The sequence below is a fragment of the Neovison vison genome, chromosome 1 (genome assembly GCF_020171115.1).
Source record: "Neovison vison isolate M4711 chromosome 1, ASM_NN_V1, whole genome shotgun sequence".
Lineage (NCBI taxonomy): Eukaryota > Metazoa > Chordata > Mammalia > Carnivora > Mustelidae > Neogale > Neogale vison.
This window is the reverse complement of record NC_058091.1, coordinates 130,731,470-130,746,727: the sequence shown is the minus strand read 5'-3', so window position 1 is coordinate 130,746,727 and position 15,258 is coordinate 130,731,470. Positions and strand designations below refer to the sequence as shown.

The following is a 15,258-nucleotide window of genomic DNA, read 5'->3' as shown; positions in this document are numbered from 1 at the left end:
GCTTTGGGCTCCCCATGTCATCGACCCTTTTCTGCCCCGTATCAGCACACAGCCTGTGCTCCCTTCCTTTCTCCAGCTCCTTCTTCCTCTCCCCACCACAGCAAACGCCACCACCTCTCACTGTCCAGGCCAGAAACTTTGGACAATTCCAGATGCTTTCCTCTTTTTCACCCCGCACCTGGGTCCTCAAAAATCTGCCTCTGAGGTAACCCTCACATCTGTCCTCGCTGGTCGTCCTCCCTTGCTCTACGTTAGCTCTGGACACCCTCATCCACGGAGCTGCCCTGAGGCAGGCAGCCTGCTGTCTCCGCCCTGCTTACTACCTGCGTACCTCTGGGGGGTTGCTTCAGCTTCTCTGAGCATCAGTTTTCTCACCTGCAAGAGATTAAAAAATTAAATGAATTTTTTTGGATTGAATTAATAAAGCAATTTCCTGCCTGGCCCCTGGCTGCAGGACACAAGAATAAAGTCCAGTGCTTTCAATGCCCCCCATGAGCTTGATAAAAACCCGTGTGACCCCACCTACACTTTTCCAATGCCACTAACTGTCAGAATAAAATTTTATTATTACTTGTGAGTTTTTTTGTTATTGTTTTTTTAGTTTCAGGGCTTTTTTGTTTTTTGGGGGGGGGTTTGCTTAGACTGTAAGGCCGTGCATGCCATGGCGCAGCTGTTCCTCTTACTGCTCTGAGGAGCCCCCCAAGAGAAAAGCAAGCAGTCCGCCAAGTGTGGCAAGCCCTTGCACAGACCCAAGCCTTGCACCGGCTGTTCTCCAGGCCTCTAATCACCCTGATCCACCTCCACTTCGCTCCCTGACGCTTTCTGCATCACCTCCTTGTGTTCTTCAAGACACAGTCCAGCCGTCACCTGCCTTGTAGGGTTGAAGCCTGTAGGGAGCTCTCCTCTGGATTCCAATCATCCAACACTTAGTCTGAGTGTGAGTCCCATGTGGAGGGGCTCGATCTCACAACCCTGAGATCACGACCTGAGTCGAAACTGAGAGTCGGACCCTCAACCAACTGAGCCACCCAGGTGCCCCCAGATTTATGATTTTACAGTAAGGCCACATGCTACACAGTTTCATCATATGATGTATTTATCATGTTCAGAACCCTCCCCAGGAAACGCTCAGTGCGCTCATCTATAAGATGATGTTAGACCAGCTGACCTCCAGGGTCACGTTTAGTTCTGTTTTTTGATTTCTTGTTAATAAAAATGACTCTTAGGCTAAAGGAATAGAACCCAGCACAGCAGTCCCAGGAAAGGGATCCCTGGTCTCTGTTTCAGCAGCACCAGGATAGAGTGGGAACGACACGGGAGGTTTGGATTCTTCACTGGTTTGAGCAGTTACCACGGCAATGACCTTAGAAAAGTCATTAAAGCCCACCCAGGTCTCTGTTTCTGTGTGTCTAAAACATGGGAGCTCCAGGAGTGGCTTCTGTGGTCCTTCCCATAGAGAATTTGAGCTCTAACGCATCCTTGCTTTCTGAAAGCAACCTAGACCAGTCTTGGAATAAAGTGTATATTCACCCACATTATAGATTTTAAGAGTTTTAGTAAAATTAATGCCATTGATGTTTTTCCTGCTAAAAATACATGGAATACTATACATATTAAAGAGAATGTGGTAGCTTCTTGTCCAAGAAAATACGGAGTGGTGTATGATGCCAGTGCTGCAGGAGGGAGGTCTGGAACGAGAGGTCGCAGAGGCAACACAGGACAAGGCCAAGGACCATCACCAATCTGGGTCACTTGGTCAAAGACATGAAGATCAAGTCTGTGGAGATCTGTCTCTTCTCCTTGCCCATCAAGGACTCTGAAATCATTGCCTTTTTTTTCTGGTTTTGGAGAGTATGCCTGTGTCAAGCAGACCCATTCTGGCCAGGCAACCAGGTTCAAGGCATTTGCCGTCATTAGATTTTACAATGGACATGTTGGTCTGGGTGTTAAGTGCTCCAAAGAGGTGGCCACTACCATCCATGGGGCCATCACCCTGGTCAAGATCTCCGTCATCTACACGTGGCGAGGTTACCAGAGGAACAAGATCGGCAAGCTCCACACTGTCCCAGGCAAGGTGACCAGCTGCTGTGGCTGTGCCAGGGCGCCTCCCACCCCTGCCACCAGAGGCACTAGCATTGTCTCAACCCCTGTGCCCAAGAAGCTACTGATGATGGCCAGTATAGACGACTGCTCCCCCTTGGCCAGGGACTGCACTGCCACCCTGGGCAACTTCGTCAAGGCCACTTCTGACACCTTTCCAAGACCTACAGCGGTCCCACCCCTGGCGTCTGGAAAGAGACCGTGTTTACCAAGTCTCTCTATTAGGGATTCACTGACCATCTTGTAAAGACCCACACCAGTCTCCACATAGAGGCCCCAGGCTCCAGCTGTGGCCACCCACAGTTTTTTTTTTAATTAAATTTTCTATTTAAATTCAATGTAATTAGCATAGACTGTTCTTATTAGTTTCAGAAGTAGAATTTAGTGATTTTTCAAAAGATTTTATTTATTTATTTGAGAGAAAGAGAGCACACAAATAGGTGGGAGGGGCAGAGGGAGAGGGAGAAGCAGACTCCCCACTGAGCAGACACCCTGACATGGAGCTCTATCCCACCCAGGACCCTGGGATCATGACCCAAGCTGAAGGCAGCCACTCAACCAACAGAGCCACACAGGCACCCCTAGAATTTAGTGATTTATCAGCCGCATGCAACACCCAGGGCTCATTACTTCAAGTGCCTTTCTTTTTTTTTTTTTTTTTTTTTAAAAGATTTAAGTTATTATTTATTTGACAGAGAGAGATCACAAGTAGGCAGAGAGGCAGGCAGAGAGGGAGGAGGAAGCAGGCTCCCTGCTGAGCAGAGAGCCCGATGCGGGACTCAATCCCAGGACCCTGAGATCAGGACCCGAGCCGAAGGCAGCGGCTTAACCCACTGAGCCACCCAGGCGCCCTCAAGTGCCTTTCTTAATGCCTTTCTTAATCACCCAATTACCCTATCCCCCACCTACCTCCCCTCCAGCAACCCTCCAATTGTTCCCTAGAGTTAAGAGCCTCTTCCGGTTTATCTCCTTCTTTGTTTTCATCTTATTGTTCCTTCCCTTCCCCTATGTTCGTCAGTTTTGTCTCTTACATTCCACATATGAGTGAAGTTGTACATGATAATTGTCTCTCTCTGACTGATTTCACTTATCATAGTACCTTCTAGTTCTATCCATGTCATTGAAATGGCAAAGCTTCATCTTTTTTGATGGCTGAGTAATATTCCATTACGTATATCTATGTGTCACACAACACACACACACACACACACACACACACACACACACACATAGATATATATCCACATCTTCTTTATCCATTAATCCATCAGTGGACATCTGGGTTATTTCCATATTTTGGCTATTGCCCCCACATAATTCACATAAAGTGAATTAAAACTGGTAAAAAGAAGAATGTGGTAGATTTGTAAATACTACTTGGAAGATGTCATATGAGTATCGCTAGGTTAGAAAACTGAGTTACGGGACGCCTGGGTGGCGCAGTTGGTTGGACGACTGCCTTCGGCTCAGGGCGTGATCCTGGAGTCCCGGGATCGAGTCCCACATCAGGCTCCCAGCTCCATGGGGAGTCTGCTTCGCTCTCTGACCTTCTCCTCGCTCATGCTCTCTCTCACACTCTCTCTCTCAAATAAATAAATAAAATCTTTAAAAAAAAAAAAAAGAAAACTGAGTTACAAAACAATATGGACTGTAGTCCCCCCCTTATCTGCAGTTTCAGCTTCCCACAGTCAACCTCAGTCCAGAAGCATTTGATCCTCCTTCTGATATGTTGGCAGAAGGTTGGTAGGAGCCTAACGCTACATCACAATGCCAACATTCCTCACCTAACTTTATCTCCTCACAAACATATTTGATCATGTCACACCATCACAAGAGGAAGCAGGATGAGTACAGTAAGATATTTTGAGAGACCACATTCACCTAACTTCTGTTACAGTATATTCCCATAATTGTTTTATTATTATTCGTTATTATTAGTCTCTTACCATGTCTAATTTATAAATTAAATTTCATCTTAAGTATGCATGTATAGAAAAAAACATAGTATATATATGGTTGGGTACTATCTGTGGCTTCAGGCATCCACTGGGTTTCTTGGAACATATCTCCCATGGATAAGGAGGGACTACTGTATAGCATGATACAATTTTTATAAGAAAATAGTGTGTACACATATAAGTACCCAAATCTTTTCCTCACTTAGTCTTTACTATCTCACTATGCACCACAGTCCACACAACAGCTCAAGGCAAACATGCAGAAATCAGTCACTCTTGATTCCTTTCCTTCCTTCACACCTTCGCTCTCTCTCTCTTTGAAGGAGATAAGGGGAAAGTCACACGGACATCGACCTTGGGAAGTTTTATGAGCTTGAGGGAGAAGACAATGCACAAAAGATGATGTGAGAATAAATTGGGATGGATGTTATGACTGAAGGAGAGAGAGCCCTGCTGGTTGGGGTGGTCAGAGAAGAGGCCTGAGGGATTGAGCTGGGCTTGAGGAGGAAGTTGGTCTAGATGAAGGCAGGCAGAGGAGCAGACATGTGAGGGAAGTGGAGGGAATGAGTGTGGCGTGTGAAGGGAGAGGTGCCACTACTGAGGGACAACTGGCAATGTGCCTGTGTCCAGCCTCTCAGGCTGCCACAACAGAGTACCACAGATTGGGGGGCATTTAAACAACACACATTTATTTTCTCCATTCTGGAGGCTGGGAGTCCAGGATCCAGGTGTTGGCAGGACTGGTTTCTCCTGGAGCCTCTCTCCCTGGCTTTGCAGATGCCTTCTGCTCTCCAGATCCTCACTTGGTCTTCTCTCTGTGTCTATCTGTGTCCTAACCCCCTCCTCTCATAAGAACACCAGTCAGATTGGATTAGAGTCTACCCTACTGACTTCATTTTAATTTAATCGCCTCTTCAAAGATCCGGTCTCCAAATACAGTCACACTCTGAGGTCCTGGGGGATAGGACTTTGATGTATGAATTTTGAGGGCACACAATTCAGCCAATCACACTGTCTCTGCCTAAGGTGTACCAGATGACCAGGAAATGGGTGAAAAGCTGAATAAATGTACCACATTTTAATGGCATGTTTATGGTCCAGCAGGAAATTTGCAGGACACATAAAGTGAGAATGGTCATGGAGATCCAACCTCTAAGACACTCTTGAGCAAAGGAACACCATGATGTTGATGCCATTGTAAGCACATTCAATGGCAATGTTCTGCCGTGTGGTTTGGAGCAGAGGTGAGCCTGCGGCCAGACAGAGCAGGTCAAAGACCATCTCAGTCATTCCGGGTGTGGGGTGACAAGAGTCTTGACCAGGGTGGTGACCACAGAATAAAATCTGGAGACAGATGGGGGATTGTTTCAAGCACCTGCACCCAGTTGATGTGGCCATGAGGGCCATATGCTGCCTTGAGAACAATGAGCCCTCTGGAAACTGGCTACCAAAACCTGCATAAGATGATTTCATAGGTCCTAGGACAACAATGACTCCAAACAATTCCTTCTGATTCAGGGCCCTCTTAATTTGTCCCCACCCTGCAACTTGGTCTACTCTGCACTTGAATATGAGTGGGCTGCACTAAGACAGATTCCTACTAGTTGGCAGAGGCATTAAATTCACTCCCACTATGTCTTGGATTTTGTGGTTATCTCCCCTAATCATACCTCTTGTACCTACAAGGAGCTCCCCTCCCTTCTTCCATACTTTTGGAAATTCTACCTGGCTTTCAAGACCTAATTCATATACTTACTTGTCCACACAACTCTCGGTGGTGCTACAGCTCATGGGGCACTCTTGGCTGAGCCCTAATCACATGTATTTATACTACAAGATGTGTATGATATTAAATAAAGTATCATTCTCATGTTTGAGATGTTTGGAACATTTATATGCCATGCAAACTCCCCTATGAGATTATAAACTCCTTGAAGTTATGAATTTGGAACTTCTTATGTATTTGCTATACTACAAAACCTAGTGCATATTAGGTGCTCAACAAATTCATGCTGAGACAATAGCCAACACCCCAAAGGTCCATGTAAATGGAGTTAGTGGATGAAAAAGACAGAGATAGAATATAAGCATATTCATTTCAATTCATAGACATGGTCTCTAAGTCCCAATCCCACCAGTTTGCTCTGCACTTCCTGAATACTGCTCAAAAAAGCATTATCCCCAAGTCAGAAGAGATTCTTAAATCTCCAAAAGGAGCTTCATGGGTGGGAACTCAAAGTTGCCTCATCCTCATGTGTATAATGTTGATAAAAGGGTTGAGGGAGCCAGACTCTTGGCAGTCTGCATCCAAGGAGATGATTAACCTGTCCTGGGAAGCAAGTGGGACTAGAACCTGTGATAAGGATCATGCCTGAGGGGAGCTGGCACCAGGGTGGCCCTCAGGGAGGAAGGTAGTTGTTCCAGTGCTCCTCAAGGGAAGAGAACAAAGGAAAATAAGCAGGGGTTTTTTGGAAAAATGTAAAAGTTGATTCTCAAGTGCATATGGAGTTGCAAGGAGCCATGGATAATGAAAAGAAATGTGAGAAAGAAGAACTTATCACAAAACTTCAAAACTTACCACAAAAGTACAGTAATCATTTGAGTGTGGTGCAGGGATAAGGACAGACAGTTCAACCAACAGAATAGAATGGAGTCTAAAGATAAGTTCATGTGTCTACAGTCAAACAATTTTCATTGAGGAAGCCAAGTCCATTCAAAGGGGAAAGAACAGTCCTATCAACAGATGTTTCTGGGGAAAATGGATTTCCTTCCATATGCAAAAGAATGAAGTTGGGCCACTATCATACACCATACACAAAAATTAACTCAGACAGATCAATGACCTAAATTAGAAGGTCTAAAACCATAAAATTCTTAGGAAAAAAACACAGGAGTAAATTTTTACGGCCTTGGATTTGGCAATGGATTCTTAAGTATGACATCAAAAGCACAGGCAACAAAAGGAAAAACAGATAAATCAGATTTAGCCATTAAAAAATTAAAAATTAAAAAAATTTTGTGCACCAGAGACATTATCAAGAAAACAAAAAGACAAGCTATAGAATGGAAGAAAATATTTTCAGATCGAATATCTGATGAAGGTTTGCTATCCAGATCATATAAAGAACTCCCAACACTCAACAAGACAAACCACCAAATTTAAGAAATGGGTAAAGGACATAAACATTTCTCCAAAGAAGATACACAAATGGCCATCAAGCACATAAAAAAATGCTCACCATCATTAATCATTAGGGAAATGTAAATCAAAACCACAGTGAATTACCATCTCCCATCCATTACGATGGTCATTATAAAAAATGAACAAATAAAAAAATAGAAAACAACAAATGTTGGTGAATATGTAGAGAAATTGGAATGAGAATGTAAAATGGTGCAACCCAGCAATTGCACTCATAGGTATAGACCCCAAAGAACTGAAAACAAGTGTTCAAACAGATACTTGTCCACCAGGGTTTACTGCAGCATTACTCAGTAGCCAAAAGGTAGAAACAACCCAAGCGACTAGCCACAGATGAATAGATAAACAAAACATTGTGTATATATACAATGAAATATTATTTGGTCCTAAAAAAAGGAATGAAGTTCTGATCCAACATGGAGGAACCTTGAAAACGTTATGTAAAAGGAAATAAGCCAAACACAGAAGGTCAAGTATTGTACGGTTCCACCTATAGGAAACATCTAGAATAGGAAAATTGAGAGACACGGAAAGGATAATCGGGGTTTCCAGGGGATGGGAGTGGGAGAATGGGGAGTTATGGCTTAATGCTTATAGAGTTTCTGTTTCGGTGGTGGAAAAGTTTTGGGAGTCAATAACGGTGATCCTTCTACAACATTGTGGATGTGCTTAATGTCATTGAATTGTACATCGAAAAGAGGGTAAGATGGCAAATGGTGAATTCTGTTATTTACCTCTATTTCACCACAATTTAAAAAAAACTTATAAAATCAAATGAAACAAGAATTGGCAGATGCAAGGAGGAAAGAGAAATGCAACGCCGGATATGGCGCTTTGCAAATGGTAGTTACTGGGACAGTGTATGGTGATGGCCAGCCTTTTGGTTCAAAGATATTTTATGCTAGGCACTACATACAAAAAAACTAAAATAAAATAGGCAGAGAAGACTTGCTCCAGCCAATATGGGAGAACATTGACCCTTGAAACTATGAGACTGACCCATGGGCTCTCTGGGCCACCCCAAGATGCCAAGATAATGACTCTAAGGTCACTTTCTATGCCCAAGTTTTATCATTCTGGTAGCACTTATTTCCTCTCTCATGCTGAAGCTAAAGTCCCCTATCAAATATGGGAGTATTACTTAAAAAAAGTCTCAGCTAACAGGTGCCTGAAAACGTGCTTAGCTCAAAAATGTTTATTTTCCCAGCCTCTCCGAGGTGTCTGGGTGGTTCAGTCTCTTAAGCATCTGCCTTCAGCTCAGATCATGATCCCAGGGTCCAGAATCAATACCCATGTAGGGCTCTCTCTGCTCAGCAGGGAACCTGCTTCTACCTCTTCCTCTGCCTGCCACTCTGCCTGCTTGCGCTCTCTCTCTCTCTCTCTCTCTGTCAAATAAATAAAATTTTTAAAATATATATTTATTCTTCCAGCCTCTCTTCTGCACAAAAAAAAAGGAAAAAAAAAAGAGAAAGAAAGAAAGAGGCAGATGGCTTGCATACTTTTTAAACTTATGTTTTAAGTCAAAACACGTCTGCTTTCTATTCTACAGCATTACAAACTCTGCTATCATGAGAGACAGTGACACAGAGGCATGCTCCCTTCACGATGGGATGTGACTTTAAGTCCTCCCCTGAGGGTTTCAGGGGTTCCCCAGCTGTATGAGGATAGAGCTGCTCTACTCCTCCCTCCACTCCTGGCACTGGCTCCCAGCACCTCGGTGTTGCAACCCGACTCTAGGATACCATGAGCATCGAGATAAAGTCCTCTGCAGCGCTTGGCACAAACCATCCAGAATCAAAATATGTCCGTGGAATACAAACAATCTCAGCCCCTCTGATCTGGGGAAAGAAGCAGGAGGAGGAGATTGGGAGGAGAAAAAGTGACCTCCGCAGAATACTAATGAAGTCTAAGTTCAATTTTAAGACGGGACACGTGTTTAAAAGAGAGCACACGTGACCCTTGATTTGCTTCAAGCTTCTTTGAATACATCTGCCCTTTCATCTGAATGATTTTAAACCTTCAGTTGGATCGGGAACCGATCTTCGAGGGTATCAACCATAGAACTGAGGAGCGAGCTGCCTGCAAATCACCCATGCCCTTAAATGTTTAAACGTACTAAATGAAATAGGCCACCTGCAGGGCGCCCAGCTGGCTCTGTGGAAAAAGCATGGGACTTGATCTCTGGGTCATGAGTTCAAGCCCCAAACTGGGTGTAGAGATTACTAATAAACAAACAAACAAACTTAAAAAAAAATAACCAAATGAAATAATCCACCTGGGAAGCATAAATAAGAAGTAATGAATCGTGCCATTATGATGAAAAATTGAGAGACACTTAAAAAAAGATATATACGTCTGTGCAAGTGACATTTGGGTAAGTTTGATGTGATGGCTGGTTTGCTGACTTTTCTTGTGTGTTGCTTTCTTCTGATTTAAACTGTACTGTGCAGCTACACCCCACAGCAGGTCCTAAATACTAATTTCTAAGAGACACTCTTGCGGGGAGATGGATTCAATTAGCATCACATCTTTAATGACCCGGCATATTACATACTTCCCATGTATAATTATATATTTTACGGCATCATGCCATCCTACAGATAAACAAAAAACTTTGAGAACATTTACTAGCTTTTTCGGGAGTGTCCCCCAAAGGGTGTCATTTTCATTTGAACCAACCACTGAGATGGAATAACTCCACTCTTGAGGGTTAACTTGTGGAAGTACCTTCATTCAGAAATTTCCCTCATGAGGTTTTTTTTTCTCTTTTACCATAAAATTGCAGAAATGATGGAGGCATGATACTCCATAGTGTATATGGACCACATCTTCCTTATATTATGCCTCCATCAGAAAGGACGAATACCCAACTTTTGTAGCAACATGGACAGGACTGGAAGAGATTATGCTGAGTGAAATAAGTCAAGCAGAGAGAGTCAATCATCATATGGTTTCACTTATTTGTGGAGCATAACAAATAGCATGGAGGACAAGGGGCATTAGAGAGGAGTAGGGAATTTGGGTAAATTGGAAGGGGAGGTGAACCATGAGAGACTATGGACTCTGAAAAACAGTCTGAGGGGTTTGAAGTGGCGGGGGGGGTGGGAGGTAGGGGTACCAGGTGGTGGGTATTATAGAGGGCACGGCTTGCATGGAGCACTGGGTGTGGTGAAAAAATAATGAATAATGTTTTTCTGAAAATAATAAATTGGAAAAAAAATTGCAGAAATGCCTATCATGCCCACTTGCACAAGGGACAGCATTTATATTCAAATATATTCAAATCTGTATTTGAGCAAATACATATACAGATTTGAATCATTTGTATTCAAGTGATTCAATGATATACAAATTTGAATAATCCAGAGATTTTGTATTCAGGGAACTCAAGGTAAATCATGGGGTACTGGCCTATGAGTAAACCATTAAAACAAAGTCTGACAAAGGCACAGAGAGCAGAAGTGGACAGGGGTTGGAGGGTTCTGATAGCCTTCCTGAGAAAATGAAATGGGAATATTGAACACTGGGTAGACATTTTCATGGCATACAGAAATTGGGACATTGTTCCAGGAGAGTGAGCAGTGTGTGCCAAGACATGAACAGAGTGGCAGGTTTGGGAGAACTCCCTAGAGATCTATGTTGCTATGAGAGGGAGGTGAAAATAAAAATGGAAAACTTGAGGTAAAGCCTAGGACTTTTCCTCATTACTGAATAAAAGATGTCACCACCCAGGCAATTCATCTTCATCTTAAAATACAAACATAAATTGGGTTATTGGATTGTAAAAAGTGATCGAGGTAGAATGAGCAGTCCTAGGAACAACCGAACCAAAAAATCTTCAAGCTCCGCTATACTCTTCTGAGAATCAGTAACCTCAAAAGAAGAATGCCTCTTGCCTTACCACCACCCGATCTCCATTTTTTAAACATTTTGTTAGTTTAGGAGTGCCTAGGTGGCTCAGTCGGTTAAGCATCCGCCTTCAGCTCAGGTCATGATCCCAGAGTCCTGGGATGGAGCCCAGAGTTGGGCTCCCTGCTCAGCGCAGGGTCTGTTTCTCCCTCTCCCTCTGTTCCTTCCACCTGCCCATGCTAGCTATCTTTCTCTCTCTCTTTATTGTGCACAGGCACACCCATGGTGCACACCCACACACACACGCGCGCACACACGCTCTCCCTCTCTTAAATAAATAAATAAATAAATAAAATCTTTGAAAAATTGTCAGTTTATTACAGGCAAGCCTGGCAGAACAAGGACAATCAGAAGTGGAGGGTACTGGGGCAATTCCCTAACGGGCCAAGAGACGCTGCTATTGGCCAGCTGGTGTCCTGGGTCAAGACTGAGAAGGTATGGGAGAGTAAGGGGTGCGGGCAGGTAGATCTGAAGCACAAGGAAATGCAATCTGGAGAAGGGACGGTTTTGGGGCAATAGAGTTCTCTTCTCTGTTGCCTACTGGCACTTCTGCAAGGAAGGCTGCTGCTGGCAATTCTCATTCCACACCTCATTGCTTCCCCTGCTATGGATCTATTTTCTCTTCTAATGTCTTCCAGCATGAACATGTTTCTGCTGTTCCGGGTGCCTGGGTGACCTAGTTGGTTGAGGGGCCAACTCTTGATTTTGGCTCAGGTCATGTTCTCAGGGTCATGAGATCAAACCCCTCGCTGGGCTCCAGTCTCAGCAAGGAGTTTGTCTGAGATACTCTCTCTCTCCCTCAGCCTGTCTCCCCTCTCAAAATAAAGAATGTTTCTGCTAGTCAAGGTCTCAGAATGACGATTCCATCCAAAGCTTCTAGTGTCTATCCTGAGCCACAAGGGGTTCCCTGCTTCTCATTCCCTGTCCCCCACCCACCGCCCCTACTCCCTACCAAAAAAAGATTAGAAATTCTCTCTGACCAGACAGGGAAAAGTTCATTTGCACATCCAACAAAGTCCATTCTTTTTGTATAACAAACATAGCTTTAGGAAGTTATCACAGCATCTAATTGAAGAAAGGGATGAGGAAAGGAGATAATATTTACAAACCTGCCTGTGTTACACTTTAGTGGGTACTCTCAATATATTATCTCGTTTAATCTTCTCAAAGTTCCTGTGAAGGAGGCTCGATCAACCCATTTTACAGATATGAAAACAATCACCAAGTCCACAAACTCCAGCAGCCATCCTTACCCAGTCCAGTTTTTTTAATGCAGTGGTTTAGGCAGGTCTCCAGCACAGGAGATGACTGATAAATGGTAGACGACTCCACGGGATCCTTGTCCTGTGGAGTAGTCCTGACTGAGTTGATCAAGGTTTACCTGGCTTTTCCTGCCCTCTCACCCCAAGCCAGTTATCATGTCTCATCTCAGCACTCAAAACATATATTAACGGAGAACAGAAAGTTCTTCCTACTATCTTTGGCTCTCTAAAGGAAAAGTCAAAGTCTTACATGCATTTATTAATGGCCCACTTCTACCCACAAGGGGTTTAAAGTGATGTACCACAAAGAGGAGCACTTGGCTGGCTCAGTCAGTTAAAGCATGCCACTCTAGATCTCAGGGTTGTGAGTTCGAGCCCCATGTTGGGTGAGGTGCCTGCTTAAAATGAATAAATAAATAAATACATAAATAAATAAAGTGATTTGCCACAAAGATAGCTACAATAACTTGACTGAGTATAAATAAGAATAAAATAATAGGATCATAGATAACATAAATATAAGTAAAATAAAAGTTAATAACAGACAAGGAACAGAAAAATCATAAATTGCAGACTATAAGGAATTATATAGTTACTGTGATTAAGCCTTAATTTTTACTTTTTGTTTACTACCGGTCAAACGGAAAAGGGAAACCTGGTCAGTTACATAGTTCTGATTGTTAAAGAAGAAAAGAAACTTTCTCAAGGGAAGCTTAGCTTTTCTAAAAATTTAGTTTTAAAATATATAACTTATGTATAATTTCATAGTCACGTCTACCCTCCCCAACTCATGATAGAGTACACACCACCCCTATCATACATTCTTATAGCAAAAGTGAAGCATTAAAGTAAAAAACTCTCTAGACAAGGTTAGACCCTCTAAAACACATTGCATATCCATTATATACTGCTGTGTAACAAATCAGCCTGAAGGTCAGAACCACCACCATTTTATGTGCTCATTCTTCTCAGAGTCAGCAAACTGGGTTGAGTTTAGCTGGGCAGTCTTCTAAGAGTCCTCAAGCCTCATACTATGGAGGTTCTCACTTCACTGGTGTTGGATGGAGCTCTTCACTGGCAGCTCCCTAGGTGATTCTTGGACATTGCGAAGCTTAAGAACCACCGGCATTGTGCATACCCCTAACTCACACTCAGCGAAGGCAGTTTCTCCCAGGTGAAGTGAAGTTAAAAGGACTTTAAGAAAGGCCAGATCCAGATGACCGAAAACAACAGTGAAAACGAACAGACTCGTAATTCCTGATTGCAAAACTTATGGCAAAGTTACGGGATCAAGTTAGTGTACGGCATAAGGATCGAAATATAGAACAATGGATCAGAGTTGAGAGTCCAGAAATAAACCCTACTTTATAGTCAATGGATTTTCAATTAGGATGCCAAGATCTTTCAATGGGGAAAAATAGTCTTTTCAACAAATGGCACTGGGACAACTGGATATCCACATGCAAAGTGACAATTCTGAACCCTCTTCCTTCCATCATATAGAAAAAGGAATTCAAAATGGATCAAAGACCTTCAGGTAAGAGCTTGATCTATGTAACTCTTAGAAAGTAGCACAGGATTCTATACCATGACCAAGTAGGATTTATCCCAGGAATGCAATGTTGTTTTAACGTCCAGAAATCCAAGAACAAAACTCACTATATTAATAGGATAAAGGACAAAAAACAACAACAACACATGGTCCTCAATACCTATGGAAAAATCATTGCTTGAAATCCAATTATATTCGTGATATAACCTCTTAATAAACTAGGACTCAAAGGAGGCTTCCTCAATATGCTACAGGCATCTATGAACACTTGACAGTTATCACTATACTTATTAGTAAAGACTGAATATAGCAATAGAATACGATTCAACCTTAAAAGGAAGGCACTTCTGACACATGCTACAGCATGGAGGAAACTTGAGGACATTACGCTCAGTGAAATAAGCCAGTCACAAAAAAACACAAATGCAGTATGATTCCGCTGATACAAAGTACCTAGAATAGTGTAATTTGTTGAGGCAGAGGGTAGAATGGTGGTTGTCCAGAGCTGGAAAGACAGGGAGGTGGGGAGTTAGTGTTTAATGAGCACAGAGTTCCAGTGCAGGAAGAGTAAGAATTCTGGAGATGGATGGCAATGTCGTGTTGGAAAACACGGGACATTGTACAGTTGATGTGTATATTGTACATCACGTTGTGACAGTTGTACAATGTGAAGATATTAATGTTGCTGAACTGTCCACTTAAAAACAGTTAAAATGATACATATTATGTTATGACTTTTCTGTTTCACAAGTGAAAAAATAAAAATAAAATAAATAAGACTGAAAAAAATTAATGTTTTCCTGTTGAGACTGGGAATGGGGAAGGATATTTTCTGTTACCACCTTTATTCAACTAGACACCAATCTCTAGCAAGTGAAATACTCAAGAAAAAAAAACAAACAAAAGGGTATACAGATTGGAAAGGAAAGAAGTATAATTGTCTGTTCACAGACAACATGATCCTGTATGTAGAAAATTCTATGGAGTTTCCCCAAAACGCACTAGAATTAGTAAACCAGATCAAGTCTACAGGATAAAAAGGCCAATACATAAAACTAATTGTATTTCAATATACTAACAATAAATAATCCAAAACTAAAATTATAAAACAATTGCATTCACAATAGCATCAAAAAAAATTAAATACTTGGGAATAAATTTACAAAACAAGTGGAAGAACTATGCACTAAAACTATAAAACATTGCCAAGATATCTATCTGAAGATCTGAATAAATGGAGAGATGTACTATGTACATAGATTAGAAAGCTCAATA

At 42.4% G+C, this 15,258-nt stretch overlaps 1 pseudogene; it reads left to right on the top strand.

Annotated features, from left to right (window-relative positions):
• Positions 1-656: 656 nt before the first annotated feature.
• Positions 657-2,415, top strand: LOC122907610 (annotated as a pseudogene).
• The last annotated feature ends 12,843 nt before the right edge of the window (positions 2,416-15,258 follow it).